We start from the raw sequence: 23421 nt of genomic DNA, 5'->3' as shown, positions 1-23421 counted from the left end.
CACCCCGAGTCAAGAAAGCGCCACCCCCTCCAGAGTTGTGGGCCATAGTCCCAGGGGAAAACCCTACCAAACTAAAGCTAAGAAAAATTTAACTCTTTTCATCTATTCTCTTGCTCTTTCTTCTTTCCTCGTTCTATTGCTGACCATCTAGTTATTAACATAACCAAGTCAATTTCACCTCAAACTATTGCATTTAATGCTTGCCTTGTTATACCCTGTGAGGACTTGCCAAGTCAAAGATAGCTCTCTACTTCAGAAAAGTACTTCTGTCCCTCTTGACTCTCCTTAGACTGGGCATTAGTAAACTAGGACCATTTAATCTAGGGAGATTTCGATAAAGATCCCAGGGCCAACCAGGAGTCTTGCCCCCCGATGTAGAGCTTACATGCCATAGTTGGTCCAAAGTTCTGTGGACCACTAAAGAGCAAGGATGGACTGCCCCAACTGGTTTTTGTAATTTCCTAAAACCATACATTCATTTTACTAGAGGATCATAGAAGTTAAAGACTTAAAACAAACTTTAGCAATTAAGACAGGATACCAAGATGCAAATGCCTTGTTAAAACGGATCAAATATTCTATCTGCATGTTAAACAAAAGCAATTGTTATGCTTGTGCGCATGGCAGGCCAGAGGCCCAGATTGTCCCCTTTCCACTAAGATGGTCCTCCAGTCGACCAGGTGTGGGCTGCATAGTAGCTCTTTTCCAGGATTCTACAGCCTGGAGTAACAAGTCATGCCAAGCTCTCTCTGCTATATCCCGAAGTCCAGCACCCTGCAGGTCAGCCCCTGAGGGCCATCCAGCCTCCGTCTCCCAACACTGAGTCCACTTCATGTCTCTCACAACGGGGAGGAAACAGCATTCCTTGGAGACCTGAAAGGATGCAGTGAGCTTAAGAATTTTCAAGAGCTAAAAAAAAACAGAAAAACGTTATACCTATTTCAGATTGGTCTAAGTATTATGAGTAGTAGGTTTTAGAATATAGCCATGAACAGTGTAGGCAAAACCTCAACATCACTGAGTTTAATTGCGTGTATGTAAATGGAAATATATAGTAACAATAAGTATATAATGCAATTTCAGATACTGGTATGTGCTTTTCTTGGTACTGTATGAGCTTTTCTTATAATCCTGTGAAGCTGAAAAAGGGAGGTGGAGAGAGAGAGAGAGAGAGAGAGATTGAGAGAGAGACAGAGAAAATTTACATTTATTACTGGTTTTAAAATTGTCTTTGTTTTTGACCACCTGATTAGTCATAAACCGCTAATGCTTTGTGTCGCCCATACAATTGTGTACATTTTTCTTTGAGTTTTAATTTTTTTACTTTATATAGTTCTAAGCTGTAATATTGAACACATAATCTTATCATTACTGTAAAGTCATCATTATTGTATTATACTTTAATCAATGTAAATTGGTCATTTACAATTTTAATACATTTGCTTGGAATTTACTTATCTACTAAATATTTTGCTGCAAAAAAAAAAAAAAGAATTTTCAAGAGCTTATCAGTCAGCCCTTGTTCATCCCCAAGCAGATGTGTGGTGGTATTGTGGTAGACCTTTACTGGGCACTCTGCCGAATAACTGGAGTGGCACTTGTGCTTTAGTCCATCTGGCTATCCCTTTCACCCTGGCATTTCATCAACCATAAGAAAAAAAATAAGACATTGTAAAATGAGAGAAGCCCCTTATGGGTCTTTCCACTCTCATGTCTGTTTAGACGCAACTGGAGTCCCACGAGGAATACCAGATCAATTTAAAGCTTGAAATCAAATAGCTGCAGGATTTGAGTCAGTATTTTGGTAGGTGACAGTTAATAAAAATGTAGATTAGATAAACTACATCTATTACAACCAACAGCAATGAGCTTTTCATGAGTTAAAAGAAAAACTCATGTCGGCCCCAGCCCTGGGGCGGCCTGACCTGACAAAACTCCTTCCACTCTGTGTCAGAAAGAGAAAAAATGGCAGTTGAAGTTTCAACCCAGACTGTAGGGCCCTGGCCAAGGCCAGTGGCCTATCTCTCAAAACAACTAGACAGGATTTCCAAAGGCTGGCTTCTAAGTCCAAGGGCCCTAGCAGCAATGGCCTGTTAGCACAAGAAGCAGATAAACTAACCCTTAGGCAAAACCTGAATATAAAGGCCCCCCATGCCGTAGTAACTTTAATAAATACCAAAGGGCATCATTGGTTAACAAATGTTAGATTAATCAAGTACCAAAGCTTGCTATGTGAAAATCCCCACATAACCATTGAAGTTTGCAACACCCTAAACCCCACCACCTTGCTCCTGGTATCAGAGAGCCCAGCTGAACACAACTGCATAGAGGTGTTGGACTCAGTTTATTCTAGCAGGCCCAACCTCCAAGACCATCCTCAAGCATCAGTAGACTGTGAGCGGTACGTGGACGGGAGCAGCTTCACCAAACCCTGCAAAGTGACTCTGAAGAAGACAATAAGCCCTGCTCCAGTCACACCCGGAAGCTGACTGGTCCACACACGGCTGAAGCATGAGGAAACTCATCGCGGGACTAATTTTCCTTAAAATTTGGACTTGTACAGTAAGGACTTCAACTGACCTTCCTCAGACTGAGGACTGTTCCCAGTGTATACACCAAGTCACTCAGGTAGGACAAAAGGTTGCTACAGTCCTATTATTTTATAGTTATTATAAGTGTGCTGGAACTCTAAAAAGAACTTGTTTGTATAATGTTATTCTATACAAGGTATGTAGCCCAGGAAATGACCAACCTGAGGTGTGTTATGACCCATCTGAGCCTCCCATGACCACAGTTTTTAAAATAAGATTAAGGACTGAGGACTGGTGGGGGCTCATAAATGATATGAGTAAAGTGTTAGACAAAACAGAAGAAAGAGGGGTGCCCAAACAAGTCACCTTAAAATTTGATGCCTGTGCCATCATTAATAGTAATAAGTTAGGAATAAGGTGTGGTTCTCTTAATTAGAAAAGAGGCTATATGGCAGAAAATAAGTATATTTGTCATAAATTAGTACTGTGTAGAAATAAATGTAAATACTGGTCTTGTGTCATTTAGGCCACTTGGATTGAAAAAAAAAAAGATCCAGTCCACCCTCAGAAAGGCAAAAATGGCCCTTCCTGTACTAAGCAACAATGTAACCCCTTAGAGCTAGAAATAACCAATCCGCTTGATCCTCGCTGGAAAAAAGAGGAGCGTGTGACCTTAGGAATTGACGGGGCTGGACTGGATCCTCGAGTAAGTATCTTGGTTCAAGGAGTTTACAAACGCGCTCATGAGCCAGTGTTTCAAACTTTCTATGATGAACTAAATGTGCCAGTACCAGAAATTCCAGGAAAAACAAGAAATTTGTTTTTGCTATCAGCCAAGCATGTAGCCCAGTCTCTCAGTGTCACTTCATGTTATGTATGTGGAGGATGTGATAGGAGATCAATGGCCATAGGAAGCCCGAGAATTATTACCTACAGACCCAGTTCCCGATGAATTCCCAGCTCAAAAAAAATCACCCTGATAATTTCTAAGTCCTAAGAGTCTCAATTATTGGACAATATTGCATAACTAGAGAAGGAAAAGAATTCACTCACCCCGTAGGATGACTTAGTTGTCTGAGACAGAAACTGTATAATGGTACCATAAAAACAGTCACTTGGTGGAGTTCAAATCACACAGAGAGAAATCCATTTAGTAAATTCCCAAAGTTGCAAACTGTGTAGATCCACCCGGAGTCCCACCGGGACTGGACAGCCCCCACTGGATTATACTGGATATGTGGACATAGAGCTCACACCAAATTACCTGACCAGTAGGCAGGTAGTTGTGTTATTGGCACTATTAAACCATTTTTCTTCCTACTGCCCATAAAAACAAGTGAAATCCTAGGCTTCCCTGTCTATGTTTCCCACGAAAACAGAAGCATAGCTATAGGAAATTGAAAAAATGATAAATGGCCCCCTGAGAGAATCATAACAATATTATGAGCCTGCTACTTAGGCACAAGATGGCTCGTGGGGATACAGGACCCCAATTTACATGATTAAGCGTATCATACAGTTACAAGCTGTCTTAGAAATAATCACTAATAAAACCGCAGAGCCTTGACTATTCTGGCCCGGCAAGAAACTCAGATGAGAAATGCTATCTACCAAAATAGATTAGCTCTCGACTACTTGCTAGCAGCTGAAGGAGGAGTCTGTGGGAAAGTTAACCTTACTAATTGCTGCCTACACATAGATAATCAAGGGCAAGTCATTGAAGACATAGTTAGAGATATGACAAAACTGGCACATGTCCCCATGCACATGTGGCATGGATTTGATCCTGGGGCCATGTTTAGAAAATGGTTCCCAGTGCTAGGAGGATTGAAAACTCTTAAAATAAGAGTTATAATAGGCTGGGCGCGGTGGCTCAAGCCTGTAATCCCAGCACTTTGGGAGGCCGAGACAGGCGGATCACGAGGTCAGGAGATCGAGACCATCCTGGCTAACACAGTGAAACCCCGTCTCTACTAAAAAATACAAAAAACTAGCCAGGCGAGGTGGTGGGTACCTGTAGTCCCAGCTACTCGGGAGGCTGAGGCAGGAGAATGGCGTAAACCCGGGAGGCGGAGCTTGCAGTGAGCTGAGATCCGGCCACTGCACTCCAGCCTGGGCAACAAAGTAAGACTCCGTCTCAAAAAAAAAAAAAAAAAAGGTCGGGCGCGGTGGCTCAAGCCTGTAATCCCAGCACTTTGGGAGGCCGAGACGGGCGGATCACGAGGTCAGGAGATCGAAACCATCCTGGCTAACACGGTGAAACCCCGTCTCTATTAAGAAATACAAAAAACTAGCTGGGCGTGGTGGCGGGCGCCTGTAGTCCCAGCTACTCGGGAGGCTGAGGCCGGAGAATGGCGTGAACCCGGGAGGTGGAGCTTGCAGTGAGCTGAGATCCGGCCACTGCACTCCAGCCTGGGAGACAGAGCGAGACTCCGTCTCAAAAAAAAAAAAAAAAAAAAAAAATAGTTATAATAGTAATAGGACATGCTTCCTGCTCCTTTGTTTGCTACCTGTACTTCTTCAAATGATAAAAAGCTCCACCACTACCTTAGTTCACCAAAATGCACAAGTGTATTACATGAATTACTATCGGTCTGTCTTGCAAGAAGACATAGGTAGTAAAAATGAAAGTGAGAACTCTCACTATTGAGTGAGAGTCTCAAAGCGGGGGAAGAAGGGAGGAGACCACCCCTCATATTGTCTTATGCCCAATTTCTGCCTCCAGAGAAAGAAAAAGTAAAAACTAAAAGGCAGAAATGAAATCCACTAGCAGACAGCCCAGCGCCACACCTTGGGCCTGGTAGTTAAAGATCGACCCCGACTTAATTGGTTATGTTATCTATAGATTACAGACATTGTATAGAAAAGCACTGTGAAAATCCCTATCCCGTTTTGTTCTGATCTAATTACTGGTGCATACAGCCCCCAGTCACGTACCCCCTGCTTGCTCAATCGATCATGACCCTCTCATGTGCACCCCCTTAGAGTTGTGAGCCCTTAAGAAGGACAGGAATTGCTCACTCAGAGAGCTCAGCTCTTGAGACAGGAGTCTTGCTAATGCTCCCAGCCGAATAAACCCTTTCCTTCTTTAATTCAGTGTCTGAGGAGTTTTGTCTGCGGCTTGTCCTGCTACAACCAAAAGACATCTATTAGAAGGTTCATAGAAACACTATCAGTACTAGTCAAATACTAGAAATAAATACTGTCCATCATCTGTAGAATGGATAAACAAAGCATCCATTTACAGAATATTACACAACAATGCAAAAAAAAAAAAAAAAAAACACAAGAGAAATTTGTTGCATATTTGCTGCATGCAACAACACAGATAAAACTCACAAACTGTTGAGTGAAAGAATCAGTTACAGGACAGTCCATACAGGACGATATATGGTGGTGAAAATTCTGGCTGCATCACATCTTTGTATACCGACACTTAGTATATGAAGTTCAAAACAGAGGCAAAACTCATGTGTGGCATGATGGTTGTTACCCTTTTTTAAAAGTTTTAAATTATTTTTTAATCTTTTGAGACAGGGTCTCACTGTGTCACTCAGACTGGAGTGCAGTGGCAAGAGCATAGCTCTGTAAACTCAAACCCCTGGCCTCAAGTGATCCTCCTGCCTTGGTCTCCCAAAGTGCTGAGATTACAGGTGTGAGCCACTGCACCTGGCCAATAGTAGTATTACAGCAAAGAGGTCATAGCCCAGACCCAGGAGAGGGTTCTCAGATCTCGTGCAAGAAAAAATTCAGGGAGAGTCCACAATGCAATGTGAAAGCAAGTTTATTAAGAAAGTAAAGGAATAAAAGAATGGCTATTCCATAGACAGGGCAGCCCCGAGGGCTGCTGGTTGCCCATTTGCATGGTTATTTCTTGATGATATGCTAAACAAGAGGTGGATTAGACATGCCTCCCCTTTTTAGACCATATAGGGTAACTTCCTGACATTGCCATGGCATTTGTAAACTGTCATGGTGCTTGTGGGAGTGTACTAGTGAGGACAATCAGAGGTCACTCGTGTCGCCATTTTGGTTTTGGTGGGTTATGGCTGCCTTCTTTACTGCAATCTTTTATCAGCAAGGTCTTTATGACCTGTATTTTGTGCTGGCCTCCTGTCTCATCCTGTGACTTAGGATGCCTTAAGCGTCTGGGGATGCAGCCCAGTAGGTTTCAGCCTCGTTTTGCCCAGCTTCTATTTAAGATGGAGTTTTCTGGTTTACACACCTCTGACAGTAGCAACCCTTGAAAGTGAGACGGTGACTAGGTGGGAGTGAGGGGACTTCTGGTGCAGTGGTCATATTCTGTTTCTTGTCTGTGCATTGGTTACATGGGTACATGGGTGTGTTCACTTTGTGAAAGCCACGGAGCTATACACTTTTGATTTCTGCACTTTTCTGTATACATGTTGTATTTCAATACAAATGTTTTTTTTGTTCTTGTTTTTTGTTTTTTTCTTTAGACGGACTCTTACTCTGTTGCCAAGGCTGTAGTGCAGTGGCATGTAGTGTAGTGGTGCGATCTCGGCTTACTGCAACCTCCGCCTCCTGGGTTCAAGTGACCCTCCTGCCTCAGCCTCCCAAGTAGCTGAGATTACAGGCGTGCACCACCACATCCAGCTAATTTTTGTACTTTTAGTAGAGACAGGGTTTTATCATGTTGGCCAGGCTGGTCTCGAACTCCTGACCTCATGTGATCTGCCTGCCTTGGCCTCCCAAAGTGCTGGGATAACAGGTGTGAGCCACCCAGCCTGGCCAATACAAAATTTTTAAAAGCAACATTTGAAAACTGTAGCACTTGCTCCTTCAACCTGGGTTGTAAAGTGAGGACAACAGCAACCTGGAACAAGCCTCTAGCCTCTAGCTTACCTGAGCTGAACATGTAGCAGGAGAGAGAACTAAGGCTTTGTGTGTGTGGTTTTTTTGGTTTGTTTTTTGAAGTCCTTAGAAAATAATGCAGCACTCTAGGCCTTCTAGTTGTCCTCCTAAATCTATTTTCCATCTTCCTGGATACATGGCTGCCTAACCAGAGGCTACATTTCCCAGCCTCTAATATTGGGCTAATGAGGAGGCAGGAGTGAATGATCTGAGCCACTTCTTGCTATTTTGCATTTACCCTTTCTCAGGTGCCTCAATGTGGAGATGGCAAGGACAGCAGCAGCAACAGCACTTGGGAGCTTGTTAGAAAGGGAAATTCAGGTTACAGCTCTTGTAGAATTTGTCTATCAGGTTTTCCTGTCTTCACTGGAACTCCACAACTCCCAACAAAAAAAGAAATGGACATATTCAGTTGACCTTTGAACAACGAGGGAGGGAGGGGCTGGGGTGCCACCACCTGCACAGTCCAAAATCTGAATTAACTTTTTTTTCTTTTTTTTTTTTTAAGACAGGGAGACTTGCTCTGTTGCCCAGGCTGAAGTGCAGTGGTGTTATCTCGGCTCACTGCAACCTCCACTTCCTGGGTTCAAGTGATCCGCCCATCTCAGCCTCCCAAGTAGCTAGGATTACAAGTGTGCACCACCACACCTGGCTAATCCTTGTATTTTTAGTACAGACAGGGTTTCACCATGTTGGCCAGGCTGGTCTCGAACTCCTGACCTCAAGAGATACACCTGCCTTGGCCTCTCAAAGTGCTGAAATTACAGGCGTGAGCCACCGTGCCGGGCCTGCATTAACTTTTGATTCCCCAAACACTTAACTACTAATACCCTACTGTTGACTGCAAGCCTTACAGATAACCCAGTTGATTAACACATATTTTGTATGTTATATAAATTATTACTATATTCTTACAACAAAGTTAGCTAGAGAAAACAAAATGTTATTAAGAAAATCATAAGGAAGAGAAAATACATCTACTATTCATTAAGTGGAAATGGATCACCACAAAGGTCTTCATCCTCACCATGTTCACACTGAGTAGGCTGAGGAGGAGGAAGAGAAGGGGTTGGTCTTGCTGTATAAAGGGTGATAGAGGCAAAGAAATCTGTGTATATGTGGAAATCTATGTATATGTGGATCTGCACAGATCAAACCCGTGTTGTTCAAGGGTCAACTGTTCTTGGTTCCCACCTGAGACCTAATGAATCAGAGACCCTGTGACTGGGCTCAGCAATTTGTGTGTAAACAAGCCCTTGGGGAAATCTAACACACTCAAGTTTGAGGACCACTGATTTACAGGAGTCAACAAACCTTTTCTGTAATGGGACAGACAGCAAATATTTTAGAGATCCCAGGCCATACAGTCTCTGAGGCAACTACTTAGCTCTGCCATTGTAGTGCAAAGTAGCCGGAAGACAATCTGTAAATGAATGGGTTAGCGGGATTTGGCCTAAGGTGGGACTCAGGTAATTAGGTATATGCTTAGAGTACAAGTAACCGCCAGGCAAAATAGTTTTCTTATCTTTGAGCAGAAGAATGTCCTCTGAGTCTCCCTCATGCCTCTTATCAGTCTTAACCTCTACTCTGAGCATACCGGAGTGACCAGTGCTGAATCCTTTATCCTCTGTGGCTGAGCCCTCCCTTCCAGGTTCCTTACTTCTTGCACCCTGCAAAATCTGCTCTGTGAAATTCTATAATAACCCTTGTGTAAGTATTAAAGTCTACTAACAGCCAATAATGCCACTTGGGGTGGAGGCACTGGCATTTTAATTTGGGGCAATGCTCGCTGGGCAGGGGGAAGATTGTGTCCCAATACTGTCTTGGGCCAACTGGTGGGTCTGTGGAGTAGGAAGCGCTTCCAGTTTCCCCAAAATCGCTTTCGGGAGAGAGACTGCTTTCGCGTAATTTCTGATTTGTCTTTTTCGAGTTCAGATTTTCCCAGAAGAAAAGCAAAGACCTGCCGACTTTATTTTTATTATTATTATTATTATTTAGACTGAGTCTCGCTCTATTGCCCAGGCTGGAGTGCAGCGGTGCGATCTCGGCTCACTGCAACCTCCGCCTATCGGGCTCAAGCGATTCTCGTACCTCAGCCTCTCAAGTAGCTGGAATTACAGGCATGTGCTTGTATTTTTTAGTAAAGACATGGTTTCACCGTGTTGGCCAGACTAGTCTCAAACTCCTCACCTCATGTGATCCGCCCGCCTAGGCTTCCCAAAAGGGATTACAGGCATGAGCCACTTGCGCCCGGCCAGATCTGCCGATTTTTAATCCCACCTGGGTGTAGAGTGAGTGCAGGGTTCGTATGGTGCTGTTTGCAGTTTTGTTCCGTTCTGGCTTCAGCTTTCCTACAGGGAGCCCCAGCTGAACATACCGTCAGTCCCTCCTTCCGCTGGGCCTGACCCCCTGGGCTGGGAGTGCCTGGCACCCTCCAGGGAAGGGAGCAGCCCAGGTGGGTTTCCCCTTCTACGCAAGCAGAGATCACTTCCCGCCACGTCTGTCTGAACTGCACCTGCTCGGTCACAGAGCCAAGGCAGCAACCACCTCTCTCTCTGTTTCTCATAAGTGAGACCCAGGGGAAGGCCCTTTCTCTGTCTCGTATCCATTAGGTATCTTAGTCACAACTCAAAATGGGTTTAATAGGGAATTTCCCGACTCGTTTCACTGAAAACTCTAGGGATAATTCTGACTTGAAGCACAGCTTGATTCAGGGGCTCAAACACTACCACAGGGCCTGGTTTCTCACTCCGTCCAGCAGCCCTCCTTGTTGGCTCCATTTTCAGACAGGCTGGCAGGTGATGGCGGCGGATCCAGGCTTCTTTCTCCCGGGTGCACAGGCAGCAGGGCGGGCCTCTCTACCCGCAAAGCCTCCTCACACCTCATTGGCTCCAAACCGGTCACAAACTGCCCCTGAGCCATTTCCTGTGGCTGGTAAAAGATCAATGCTGATTGGCTAGTTGTGATCCGTGTGCCCTGCCCTGGGGCTGGGATGGAGCCACTGGAAGCGCACAGAGGGAAAGTGAAGGAGGGGTGTGTCAAGGAAATCAGAACCCAGCTGCCCTTACTGAGAGAGTGCGACTGGATGAATCTTAATGTGAGGTCGCCCAGACTCTAGTATTCAATTGCAAGTAGTTTGAGAGATGATTTCAGGGAGTAGGGAAGCAAGATAAGAAAAGGAAGAGAGCCAATAAAGAAAGCTGCTTTATCGGCCGGGTGCGGTGGCTCACGCCTGTAATCCCAGCACTTTGGGAGGCCGAGGAGGGCGGATCACCAGGTCAGGAGATCGAGACCATCCTGGCTAACACGGTGACACCCCGTCTCTACTAAAAATACAAAACATTAGCCGGGCGTGGTGGCGGCGCCTGTAGTCCCAGCTACTCGGGAGGCTGAGTCAGGAGAATGGCGGGAACCCGGGAGGCGGAGCTTGCAGTGAGCCGAGATCGCGCCACCGCACTCCAGCCTGGGCGACAGAGCGAGACTCCGTCTCAAAAAAAAAAAAAAAAAAAAAAAAAAAAAGAAGAAGAAGAAGAAGAAGAAAAAGAAAAAAGAAAAGAAAAGCAAAAAGAAAGCTGCGTTATCAGCAAGTTACCTCTGCGGGCACCTGGAGCCCGCTCCTCCTGGAGAGCTTGGGAGACGGTGTAGAAGATGCTTCAGAGTTCTCCCAACAGAGCGGCAAGAAAGCTGCAGTGTGAACCCGACAGCTCCTCATCTATCATTGACAGAGAACTTTCAGCTTGCCCTATTTGCCAGCCTAGCTTGCTCTTCAGGAAGGGGCGGGGGCGGGGAGGAGGAAGTGGGAGAGAGAGGGAGAAAGAGAACCTTCCGGCAGAGGAGGACTTAGAGGTGTTTGCAGTAGCCAGCGCTCAGTGTGTAGGGGTGCATGCCAAGGGGTTGTGCATGGCATATGGGCAGTGTCTGCCACAGGGTGCTGACAACAAACGTCCTGTTCCTTTCCCGCATCCCATCCACCAGGAGTCTTTTCCCATAGTAAGGACTAGGGCCTTCTCTGGCCCATCTAGGCAAGACGCCATTCCTTCTTCTGATAAATGAAGAATATCAAACCCATAAACACAGAAATAAAACAGTACCCAGAGTTTCCCTTAGTATTAAACATACCCTATTTCACAGGGACGTCTCCTGCAAAAGGAAAAAAACAGAGTCCTGGGCCAGAGGCTAAAGCTCTCTAAACCGCGTGGTTGACTCATTGGGCAGGAACAGATAAGCTGAATTTGAGACAACTCCACCCGGACCGTGTGGAACAGGGTTGGGAAAGGGTAGGTATTCAAACAGAACTCGGAGCTGTCACTGGGAGTGGAGTGGCTGGACGCTGCACCAAAATTCCCCACAGATGTTGGCTGCAATGGCAACTCTTTTATTTGTTGATGTACAAATATGCAACATCCGTGAGTTCCCCAACACGAGTATGACAATTTAACCTCTTTACATTCCCTACTTCTCCGCTCTCTTTCTCCCATTATTTAATTATTAAATTCTATTAGTTACCTTTGTAACTTTAAAAAGAAGACCTTTATTTCTTTTTCTTGATTCATTAACCAAATTTTTAAAAATATATTTTATTTTAAAAAGTATTTTATGGGCTATTTGCTTGGTTCTTGGTGTCTGGCTCTTCTGATTTTGTTTTCTTTTTCTCTTTCTTTCCTTCTCTCCTTCCTTCCCTTCCTTCCTTCCCTTCCTTCCTTCCCTCCCTTTCTTCCCTTCCTTTCCTTCCTTCCTTCCTTTCCCTTCCCTTCCCTTCCCTTCCTTCTCTCTCTTTCTCTCTTTCTTTCTCTTTCTTTCTTTCTTGCTTTCTTGCTTGCTTTCTTTCTTTTGGACAGAATCTCACTCTGTTACCTAGACTGGAGTGCAGTGCTGCAATTTTGGCTCACTGCAACCTCTGCCTCCCAGGTTCAAGTGATTCTCTTGCCTCAGCCTCCTGAGTAGCTGCAACCACAGGTGCATGCCACCACACCCAGCTAATTTTTATATTTTTAGTAGCGACAAGGTTTCGCCATGTTCGTCAGCCTGGTCTGGAACTCCTGACCTCAAGTGATCTGCCCGCCTCGGCCTACCAAAGTGCTGGGATTACAGGTGTGAGCCACCGTGCCTGGCCTCTGATTTTGTTTTCTTTCAGAAAATATTTTGACTGGGTGTGGTGGCTCACGCCTGTAATACCAGCACTTTGGGGAGGCTAAGGAGAGAAGACTGCTTGAGCCCAGTAGTTTGAGACCAGCCTGTACAACATAGTGAGATCCTGTTTCTACAAAAAATACAAAAATTAGCCAGGCATGGTAGTGCATGCCTGTAGTCCCAGCTACTTGGGAGACTTAGGCTGGAGCCCAGGAGGTCGAGGCTACAGTGAGCCATGATCGCACCTCTGCACTCCAGCTTGGGCAAAAGAGTGAGACCCCGCCTTTCTGTCTGGCAGCAGCCATCAGGTAAGCCACAGTGAGTGCATACAAGTACATCCAGGAGCTATGGAGGGAGAAGCAGTCTGATCTCATGCGCTTTCTTCTGAGGGTCCGCTGATGGCAGTACTGCCAGCGATCTGCTCTCTGCAGGGCTCCCCAGTCCACCCGGCCCCATAAAGTGCGCCGACTGAACTACAGGGCCAAGCTAGGTTACATTATATATAGGATTTGTGTGTGCAGTGGTGGCCAAAAACACCCAGTTCCTAAGGGTGCAACTTACAGCAAGCCTGCACATCATGGTGTTAACCAGCTAAACTTTGCCTGAACCCTCAGTCCATTGCAGAGGAGCAAGCTGGACACCACTGTGGGGCTCTAAGAGTCCTGAATTCTTACTGGGTTGAAGATTCCACATACAAATTTTTTGAGGTTATCCTCATTGATGCATTGCATAAAGCTATCAGAGGAAATCCTGACACCCAGTGGATCACCAACCAGTCTACAAGCCCAGGGAGACACGTGGGCTGACATCTGCAGGCCGCAAGAGCCATGGCCTTGGAAAGGGCCTTAAGTTCCACCACACTATTGGTGGGTCTCGTCGTGCAGCTTGGAGAAAACTTGATACTCTCAGCTCCACCGTTGCCACTGATATAAGTAAAGTTTGTAAAATTCATACCTAATAAACAATTTAGGACAGTCAAAAAATAAAAATAAAAAATAATGAGACCCTGTCTCAAACAAAACACAAAATGTTTTGAAAAGTTTTTTATTCTTATTTTATACAGTAGAGACATACACTACGTAATAATTAGCTGATCCTTAATAACTGAGACCCTTGAAGGATTTCACTGGTAAACTGGGCCTAAATCTTGTTCTTCTGTCTTTTTAAAATTGATATATTATAGTTACACATATTTTGAGAGTACGTGTGATATTTTGATACATGTGTGCAATGTGTAATGATTAAGTTAGGGTAATGAGGCTATCTATTACCTGAAACATTTATCTTTTCTTTGTGTTGGGAATGTTACAATTCTCCTCTAGCTATTTTGAAATATACGCTAAATTATTGTTAACTATGATTTCCCTACTGTACTATTGGACTAGAACTTATTCCTTCTATCATATTGTATTTTTGTGCATATTATCCAACTTCTCTTCATCTCTACTTCCCTCTACTAAGTCATTCTTAAAAGGTAATTTTTCAAACTTTGTTTTCACTTTATTTTAGATGTGTCTTTGTGTAAGGAGTTTATCACTGAGTTTTTTGTTTGTTTGAGACCGAGTCTCACTCTGTTGCCCAGGCTGGAGTGCAGTGGTGTGATCTCAACTCACTGTAACCTCCACCTCCCGGGTTTGAGCAATTCTCAGGCCTCAGCCTCCAGAGTAGCTAGCACTACAGGTGTAAGCTACCACGCCTGGCCAATTTTTGTATTTTTAGTAGAAATGGGGTTTTACCGTGTTGGCCAGGCTAGTCTCAAACTTCTGACCTCAGATGATCTGCCCATCTTGTCCTCCCAAAGTGCTGGGATTACAGGTGTGAGCCACCGCACCTGGCCCGTTTGTTTTTAGATGAAGTTTCGCTCTTGTTGCCCAGGCTGTAGTGCAATGGCGTGATCTCAGCTCACTGCAACCTCCACCTCCCGTTCAATCAATTCTCCTGCCTCAACCTCCCAAGTAGCTGGGATGACAAACATGTGCCACCATGCCTGGCTAATTTTTGCATTTTTAGTAGAGACAGGGTTTCACCATATTGGCCAGGCTGGTCTCAAACTCCTGTCCTCAAGTGATCCGCCCACCTCAGCCTCCCAAAGTGCTGAGATTACAGGTGTGAGCCACATCACCCAACTAATCAACTGATTTTTAAAATAGGGAGATTGTACTGGAATATGCAGGCAGACCGAAAGTTTTCACAAGGATCCTTAAAAGAGGAAGACAGCCTGGGCAACATGGCGAGACCCTGTCTCTACAAAACAATAGCCAGTTGTGGTGGCAACCCATCCATAGTCCCAGCTACTTGGATGACTGGGGCAGGAGAATCACCTGAACCAGGAGACAGAGGTTGCAGTGAGCCAAGATTGCACCACTGAACTCCTGGGCAATAGAGCAAGACACTATCCAAAAAAAAGAAAAAAGAAAAGAAGGAAAAAAGAAAGAAAGAGAGAGAGAGAGAGAAAGGAAGGAAGGAAGGAAGGAAGGAAGGAAGGAAGGAAGGAAGGGAAGGAGAGAGGGAGGGAGGGAAAGAAAGAAAGAAAAAGAAAGAAAGAAAGGAAAGAAAAAGAAAGAAAGAAAGAAAGAAAAAAAGAAAGAAAAGAAAGAAAGAGAAAGAAAGAAAGAAAGAGGAAGAAAAATAAGGCAGGGCACAGTGGCTCACGCCTGTAATCCCAGGACTTTCGGAGACCTAGGCAGGCAGATCATCTGAGGTCAGGAGTTCAAGACCAGCCTGGACAACATGGTGAAACCTGCTCTCTACTAAAAACACAAAAATTAGCCAGGTGTGGTGGGCACCTGTAATCCCAGCTACTCGGGAGGTTGAGGCAGGAAGAATTGCTTGAACCTGGGAAGCAGAGGTTGCAGTGAACCAAGATTGTGCCACTGCACTCCAACCTGGGTGACAGAGCGAGATTCCATCTCAAAAAAAAAAAAAAAAAAAAAAAGAAAGAAAGAAAGAAAAAGGGAAAAAAATTGGGAGAGGGAGGCAGAAAAGGAGGTTGGAGTGATGGACATGGGAATTCAACTTGCCATTGCCGGCTTCGAAGATGAAAGGGACTGTGGGCTGAGGAAAATGGGCAGCCTCTAAAATCTGGAAAAGAGAAGGGTATGGATCCTCCCTTAGGGCCTGCAGAGAGGCATACAGCCTGCCGACCCTTTGCTTTTATCCCAGTGAGGGGCGTGTCAGACCTCTGACCTTCAGAACTGTAAGATAAGAAGTTTGTATTGTTCAGCCACGACATTTGTGGTAACTTGTTACAGCAAAAATACAAATCTAATAGAAGCAGAGTACCTACATAATATTTTGGATTTCTTCTGCATAGGAAAGTTAGTTGTCTTTTCTCACCCGTGTCATCTAATCTTTAGGAAAGTTGTATTTTTATTCTGGTGAATATATGTAAATGTATGCAATATACTTAGACTCAGTTCTCTATTCCTTTAGACATTAGGTGAGATGTTCACTTCCTGCTATGAACAATGGTAAAACTATTATGCTTTTCTTCCTTTCCTTTCCTCTATCATCTAATGCTAGCAATAAAATTATCTTTGCAAATTTTAATTGTATGCTATAAAATATGCTGTATTGCGTTCAATTCACATGCCTTCCCAACTTGACTCAGCTATGTATTCCCAGGTCCCCTCCGAGCCACAGCCAGTGATTTTAGAAGTATTCTGGCCTTCCCTGGGCTTCCACCATGTAATGGACCGCTGGGTCCGCAGCTGCCTCCTAGAAACTGGGTCAATTGTGATCCCCCTCCTTCACCATCAGCCTAGTTTTCCATCCAGATTGAGGAAGCCCTACTTCTTTGGCCTCCTCCCATTGTTAATGGGCTCAGGTAAAGTGTAGCCTTGCAGGGCTCTGACTTCTCCAGAAGATACTGGGGGAACCACAGAGTGCAGTTAACACAACAAAAGTTTACTACAAGTTCCTTGCAAGGGCTTCTGATAATAAGGTGCCTTGAAGTCATGAAACTCCAGAGTCAAAACTGTCCATGTACTCCCAAATGATTTCTCTACATTGAGAAAGAAAATTAGTGTGAGCAAAGAGGTGTGTTATTAGACCAGAGGTAAGTATGAGATGAGATTAAGCTATCACGGTTCACAGTTATGGGCTAGTGGGAAAGATACTCAATTATAGCTGGGCAGTTTTGGTTCTTTGAAGTTGTCTCCACTATGTAATTAGCGCCTTTTAGTTAGCTCTCATGGGCAATAATAGAAATTGCTATATCCCTAAATCCTTTCATATGTTGTTGGAAATCACTCAATAGATTTTTTCCTAAAGGTTTTATTTTCCTTTGTTTTATTTGTTTGTTGATAGAGACAGAATACAAAAATAGGAAAACAGACCTAAATAACTCATGAGCCAAGGAAAGATTCACAACAGAAATGAAAACTGAATGACAATGAAGATGTGACATAGCATAATGTGTGGAATATACCTAACGCAGTGCTTACAGGGAAATTTATAGCTTAATAAATATATTAGAAAAGAAGAAATGCTTCTATCTCAAGAACCTGTAGGCTAGGCACGGTAGCTCATGCCTGTAATCCCAGCATTTGAGGAGGCTGAGGCAGGAGGATCAGTTGAGGACAAGAATTTGAGACCAGCCTTGGCAACGTAGTGAGACCCCATCACTACAAAATTTTTTTCAAAAACATTAACCAGGCAGGCCGAGCATGGTGGCTCACACTTGTAATCCCAGCACTTTGGAAGGCTGAGGCTGGCAGATCACCTGAGGTCAGGAGTTTGAGACACGCCTAGCCAACATGGTGAAACCTCATCTCTACTAAGAACACAAAAATTAGCTGGGTGTGGCAGTGGGCACCTGTAATCCCAGCTACTTGGGAGGCTAAGGCAAGAGAGTCTCTTGAACCCAGGAGGTGGAGGTTACAGCGAGCTGAGATTGCATCACTGCACTCCAGCCTGGGTGACAGAACTGTTTCAAAAAAAAAAAAAAAAAACTCAGGCAAAGTGATGCATGCCTATAGTCCTAGCTATTCAGGAGGCTGAGGTGCTTGAGCCCAGGAGTTAGAGGCTACAGTGACCTATGATAGAGTCACTGCACTCTAGCCTGAGCAACAGAGCAAGACCCTGCCTCTAAAAAGGAAAGAAAGAAAGAAAGAAAGAAAGAAAGAAAGAAAGAAAGAAAGAAAGAAAGAAAGAGAGAAGAGAGAGAGAGAGAGAGAGAGAGAGAGAGAAAGAAAGAAAGAAAGAAAGAAAGAAAGAAAGAAAGAAAGAAAGAAAGAAAGAAAGAAAGAAAGAAAGAAAGAAAGAAAGAAAGAAAGGAAGGAAGGAAGGAAGGAAGGAAGGAAGGAAGGAAGGAAGGAAGGAAGGAAGAGAGAGAGAGAGAGAGAGAGAGGGAGGGAGGGAGGGAACTGTAAGAAGAATACCAGATAAAACCTAAAGAAAGTTGAAGAAAGGACGTAATGTAGACAAGAGGCATGGCAGCTGCTGGGTTGAAATCAGCAGCTTGGGGTCCACATATAGAAGAGGCTCTATTAGATATAGCCAATACACCTTTTCTTTGTCATTCCTGCTGCTGTAACAAAATGCCACAGACTAGGTGATTTTAAAAGAACAGAAATGTATTTCTTTTGGTTCTGGAGGCTTGGGAGTCCAAGGTCTCAGTCAGCACTGGTGTCCAGTGGGGGCTGCTCTTTGCTTCCAGGATGGTGCCTTGTTGCTGCATCCTCACCTGGTGGAAGGAGGGCGGACTAGAGGGGTAAACTCTCTCCGAACCCTTGTTTATAAAGGGATTAATCCATTCACAACAGTGGAGCTCTCATGACTTAATGACTTAATCACTTCCCAAAATGTGCACCTCTTAATCCCACCACAGTGGGCATTATGTATCAACATGAAATTTGGAGGGGACACCAGGACACCATATTTAAACCATAGCAACCTTGTTTCTTTTCTTTTTTATTTTTATTTTTTATTTTTTGAGACAGAGTCTCACTGTGTTACCCAGGCTGGAGTGAAGTGGCGTGATCCCAGCTCACTACAACCTCCACCTCCTAGGATCGAGCAATTCTCCTGCCTCAGCCTCCTCAGTAGTTGGGACTACAGGCATGCGCCATCACGCCCAGCTAATTTTTGTATTTTTAGCAGAGACGGTGTTTTACCATGTTGACCAGGCTGGGCTTGAACTCCTGACTTCAGATGATCCGCCTGCGTCAGCCTCCAAAAATGCTGGGATTACAAGCGTGAGCCACTGCATGCAGCCCTTGTTTCATCTTTTACCCTGTTTCAGAATTATCTTTCTATTGTAGATGTGACCATCTACCCTCCTGCTCAAAGCTTTTCATGGCTTTTTTTTTTTTGCCCATAGAATGAAGTCCGAATAATTTTGCATGTTTCAGAACCTTCAAAACCTTGCCTACCCTATCTTCCCAGCCATATTTCCTGTCCCTTTATTATCCCTGTGGGTGTCAGAGATGACTGGTGCTCCTCCAAAAATTTGTGCTGCTCATTCCATAGCATGGAGCTGTCTCTTAAAGATGGATTCCCATGCAGGGACTCCATTTCCCACCCTCCTTGTATCTATGTGTGGCCAGATGGCTAATGCTTTGCAATAGAATGAGAATAGAAGTGACATGTATCACTTCTAGGCTGGATCTTTTTAAAGTGGATGGAGAATCCCCATTTTTGTTCTTCTTCTGCTTGCTAGAGCCAAAGAGAACCGAGGTCCTAAAGATGGCAGAGTCACACAAGGGAAGCAGTCTGGGTCCCCAAGTCATTCCGTAAAGAAAAGCTGCCTTGCTTGCCTCTGAGTTGGCTTCATTTTTACTGTTTTTTTTTTTTCCATGCAGAGACAAAAATAATCTGCTGCAGATTCTAGCTCACATTCTGCCAGTTTATTAACTGCAGCTCAAAGAGAACTCAGGCCAGGCGCCGTGGCTCATGCCTGTAATTTCAGCACTTTGGGAGGCCAAGGTGGGCAGATCACTTGAGGCTAGGAGTTCAAGACGAGCCTGACCAACATGATGAAACCCTATCTCTACTAAAAATACAAAAAAATAGCCAGGGCATGGTAGGACACACCTGTAATCCCAACTACTCAGGAGGCTGAGGCAGGAAAATCACTTGAACCCAGGAGATGGAGGTTGCAGTGAGCCAAGATCACGCCACTGCACTCCAGCCTGGGCAACAGAGTGACACTCCATCTCAAAAAAAAAAAAAAAAAAAAAAAAAAAAAAAAAAAAAAAAAGAAAGAAAGAAAAGAAAAAGAAAAGGAAAAAAGAGAACTCATGTTTATTGTGAATGTGAAAGTCATAGGCTTGATTCTCATGTGGCTACTTCAGGTCACATGTGAATCCCTGAGCCATTCTCATATTTGAGATGTTTTGGCCTGGCCTAGGTCACTGACCCACTTCTGCAATTGAAGGTTGGAAAACACATAGCCTGGGCTTGGAGGAGACGTGTTCCCCGCAATAGCTATTGAGTATGCAAAAAGAAACACACCCATTCAGCGGGCTCAGGACTTAAAGGGAAAGTATCGTCCTAAGGCTGTCTCAGGCCTTCTTCCATGCACAGGGGCTAAATCCCCACACGACTTCTCCAGCAAAAGACTGTGGCTCTTTTCTTCTCTGAGAGACAGGGAGAGACTCCATCTCCTAACCACATACTCTTCATCTTTCCTCGTGCCCTTCTATGGAGATCAGTGATGTCAGAGACAGGTGGCCAGAGTTGCTGCTTCTTCCACCTTCATTTTCTTCCACAACAGGCTGAGACCTGACATTCTTCAAGAGGGTGGAAAGAACTCTGTACGTGACATTTGAACTAATACCTGAAGGATGACAAAGGAGCAGTGGGGAGACCATGGATAACCAAGGCGCCGAGGTGAGAAGGAACACGGGTTGTTGGAGGAAGGGAAGGAGGTCGGTGTGGATGGATCGAGGGAGGCCAGGGAGAGGTCGGAAGGAGACAGGCTCAGAGAGGGAGGCAGAGGCCTGATCAGCAGGACCTTGTGGGCTGGGGCAGGAGTTTGGATTCTTTCCTACTCATGGTGGAAAGTTGTTGAAGAATTTTTAAATAGCATGATTTATTCTAGCTTTCCAGAAATTCCCCTTTCTTACTATGGAGAGAATGGATTGGAAGGCACAAGGCAGGAGTTAGGAGACCAGCTGGGAGACAAGCAATGCTGCAGGGTGGGGACTAGGATGGTGGCATCGGAGTGAAGACAGGGTGGGCTGGCGTGGTTAGAGTTGACAGCGTGTGGACGGGTGGTGAGAGAAAGGAAGGATCAAGCATGACTTGGAAGTTTCTTGCTGTGGCTGCTGAATGAACGCCATTTATTGAAATGGGGAAGCCTGGGGCATGCGGAAGGAGAGATTGAGGGGAAACATCCAAGCCTTTTCAGACTTACTGGGATACTTGTAAGACATTCAGATGAAGATACCAACAACTGGATCCATAAGAATCTGGAACTCTAAGAAAATTGTGGGTTGCATTTATGACTTTGAATTCATGGGATTTAACACTAAGAAATGGGTAAGAGCTCCTTGGGACAGAATAAAGGTAGAGAAGATGAAAGGGCCAGGGCCAAGTTCTGAGGAAGAGTTGAGGATGAAAACCAAAGGGGGAAGGAGTTCCATGGAAGGAAGAGTAAAGGAAAAAGTGACAAGTGTGGCACATATTGTAGAATATATTGAGGTTCTCAAACAATTATCAGAATCACCTGTTGAGCTTGTAAAGCCTAGATTTCTGGGTCCAGAGTTTCTGACTCAGTGAGTCTGGGGTGGTACCTAGGAATTTGAGTTTCTAACTAATTCCCAAGTGATGCTGATGCTGAGAGCTTGAGAACCACTGATACAGTGACACTTTCAACATGTTTATTTATGAATGGGGACCAGAGAACTAGAAGAAGTGGGGATAGAGGAGGATTTTTTAAGATGAAAGACAGAACATCTGCTTGCTGATGGAAGTGTTCCAGTAGAGTGGGGGAGATGAATGATGCAGAAGAGAAGGGGATAAGTGAAGGGACAGAGTCCTTGATAATTCAAAAGGGACCTGGGCTTGCATCATCATAAAGGCTTTGGCTTCCATAGGAAGATGGACATTCCTCCACAGTGGCAAGTGTGCATAGGTTTAGAGGAGTTGAGGTTGGAGACTGGACCAGCTTCCATTAGGAGCTTTTATATTCTCAGTAAAGAATGGAGAGCTCACCTGGAAGCTTTTATATTCTTTATTCTTAAGGAAGAATGAAGGGAGAGTGGAGAAAATGGTTGGGGAGATTTAAGGCAAGGCGGAAAGGCTATGAACTGGTTGTCTGGGGCAGTGGGAAGTCAAGTTTCCTAACCTAGTGTAACAGGACTTTCTGGAATCATGGAAATGTTCCATAACCTGCATTAGTCACATGGGGCTGCTTATATTTAAGTTAATTAAAATTAAATAAGAATGGAAATGTAGTTGCTTGGTCTCACTAGTTGCATCTCAAGTAGCGATGGTCTCACAGAGCACACAGTTGGCCCAGGAGCTGTGTTGGGTGCGTGCTGGAGGCCCATGAAACCAGCCAGCCATGCTTTGCAATTTTCTTCTAGCAATGCTCACCAGCTCAGCAGCAGGCCCAGGGAAGGTGAGAGATACAGGCCTCTCAGGGTCAGGTTTTTCCAGCCAAGCAGGACAAAAGGAGAGAGGCCCAGAGCACCAATGGTATTGGGGAAGGAGAGATTTTAATGCTGGGCTGGAAAACCTACACTAGGAAAGAACAGTGAAGTTGCAAGAGGTCTATCTCATGTAAGATTATCTTACTTTTATCTTCCCTTTTTCTATAACTCTATCTCAGCGATTAAATTGTTGATAAGGGGACATTTCTTTTTATGCAAGTATTCCAGCTAGTGAAGAAGGAATGATAGAATTAGAGGATCAACAATCTATAAATTCTGGCCAGGTGTGGTGGCTCACGCCTATAATCCCAGCACTTTGGGAGGCCAAGGTGGGCTGATCACTTGAGCTCAAGAGTTTGCGACCAGCCTGAGCAACATGGTGAAACCTCATTTCTACAAATGAAATAAAACAAAACATTGTCTGGATGTGGTGGCATGTGCCTGTAGTTCTAGCTACTAGGGAGGCTGAGGGAGGAGGATTGGTTGAGCCCAGGAGGTGGAGGCTGCATGAGCCAAGATCACACCATTACACTCCAACTTTGGCAACAGAGTCTCAAAAACAAACAAACAAAAAACAACTATAAGTTCTACTGAAATAATGGGTATAGGCAGTGATCATTAGTGCTTGCTAGAATCACAAAAAAGAAAGACAAGGCATTTTGAGCCTTCTGATAGAAGTACTCAACACCACTTAATGCACCCTTGCCAAAAAAAAAAAAAAAAAAAAAAAAAAAAAAATCAACTCTGACTCTAATCAAGTTTCTAGATCTAGCAATCAATTTTGGTCTGGGTGTGGTGGCTCACACCTGTAATCCCAGCACTTTGGGAGGCCAAGGCGAGCGGATCACCTGAGGTTGAGAGTTTGAGAGCAGCCTGATCAACACGGAGAAACCCTGTCTCCAGTAAAAATACAAAAATTAGCCAGGCATGTTGGTGCATGCCTGTAATCCCAGCTACTGTGTAAGCTGAGGCAGGAGAATCGCTTGAACCTGGGAGGTGGAGGTTGCGGTGAGCCGAGATTGAGCCATTGCACTCCAGCCTGGGCAACAAGAGCAAGACTCCATCTCAAAAAAAAAAAAAAAAAAATCAATTTTGGAAAACAAGGGACTAAGGAACATGTTAGCATCAGAGGTATAGAATCGTAAAATCCAGACTGTGGAAAATTCTTCTGAATAAACAACCTGCTTGCTTTCTTTCCTCCTTCCTTCCCTTCCCTGCCCTCCCCTCTCCTTCCCTCCCCTCCTCTTCCCTTTCCTTTCTTTCTTTTTTGGATGGAGTCTCACTCT

General features: G+C 44.6%; 1 protein-coding gene, 1 non-coding gene and 1 pseudogene across 8 annotated transcripts in view; 2 read left to right on the top strand and 1 right to left on the bottom strand.

The window, feature by feature from the left end:
- LOC126929204 (protein PET117 homolog, mitochondrial) overlaps positions 1-23421 on the bottom strand; it is a 549430-nt gene that overhangs the window by 48018 nt on the left and 477991 nt on the right. The window lies entirely within an intron of this gene.
- Positions 7725-7785, top strand: LOC126929911 (U7 small nuclear RNA). Its single transcript, XR_007717343.1, has one exon. It is a non-coding gene; the product is annotated as a U7 small nuclear RNA (small nuclear RNA).
- Positions 10208-13468, top strand: LOC126964130 (60S ribosomal protein L15-like; annotated as a pseudogene).

This window comes from Macaca thibetana, chromosome 10, assembly GCF_024542745.1.
Source record: "Macaca thibetana thibetana isolate TM-01 chromosome 10, ASM2454274v1, whole genome shotgun sequence".
Classification (NCBI taxonomy): Eukaryota; Metazoa; Chordata; class Mammalia; order Primates; family Cercopithecidae; genus Macaca; species Macaca thibetana.
This window is presented reverse-complemented; position numbering and strand designations above follow the sequence as displayed.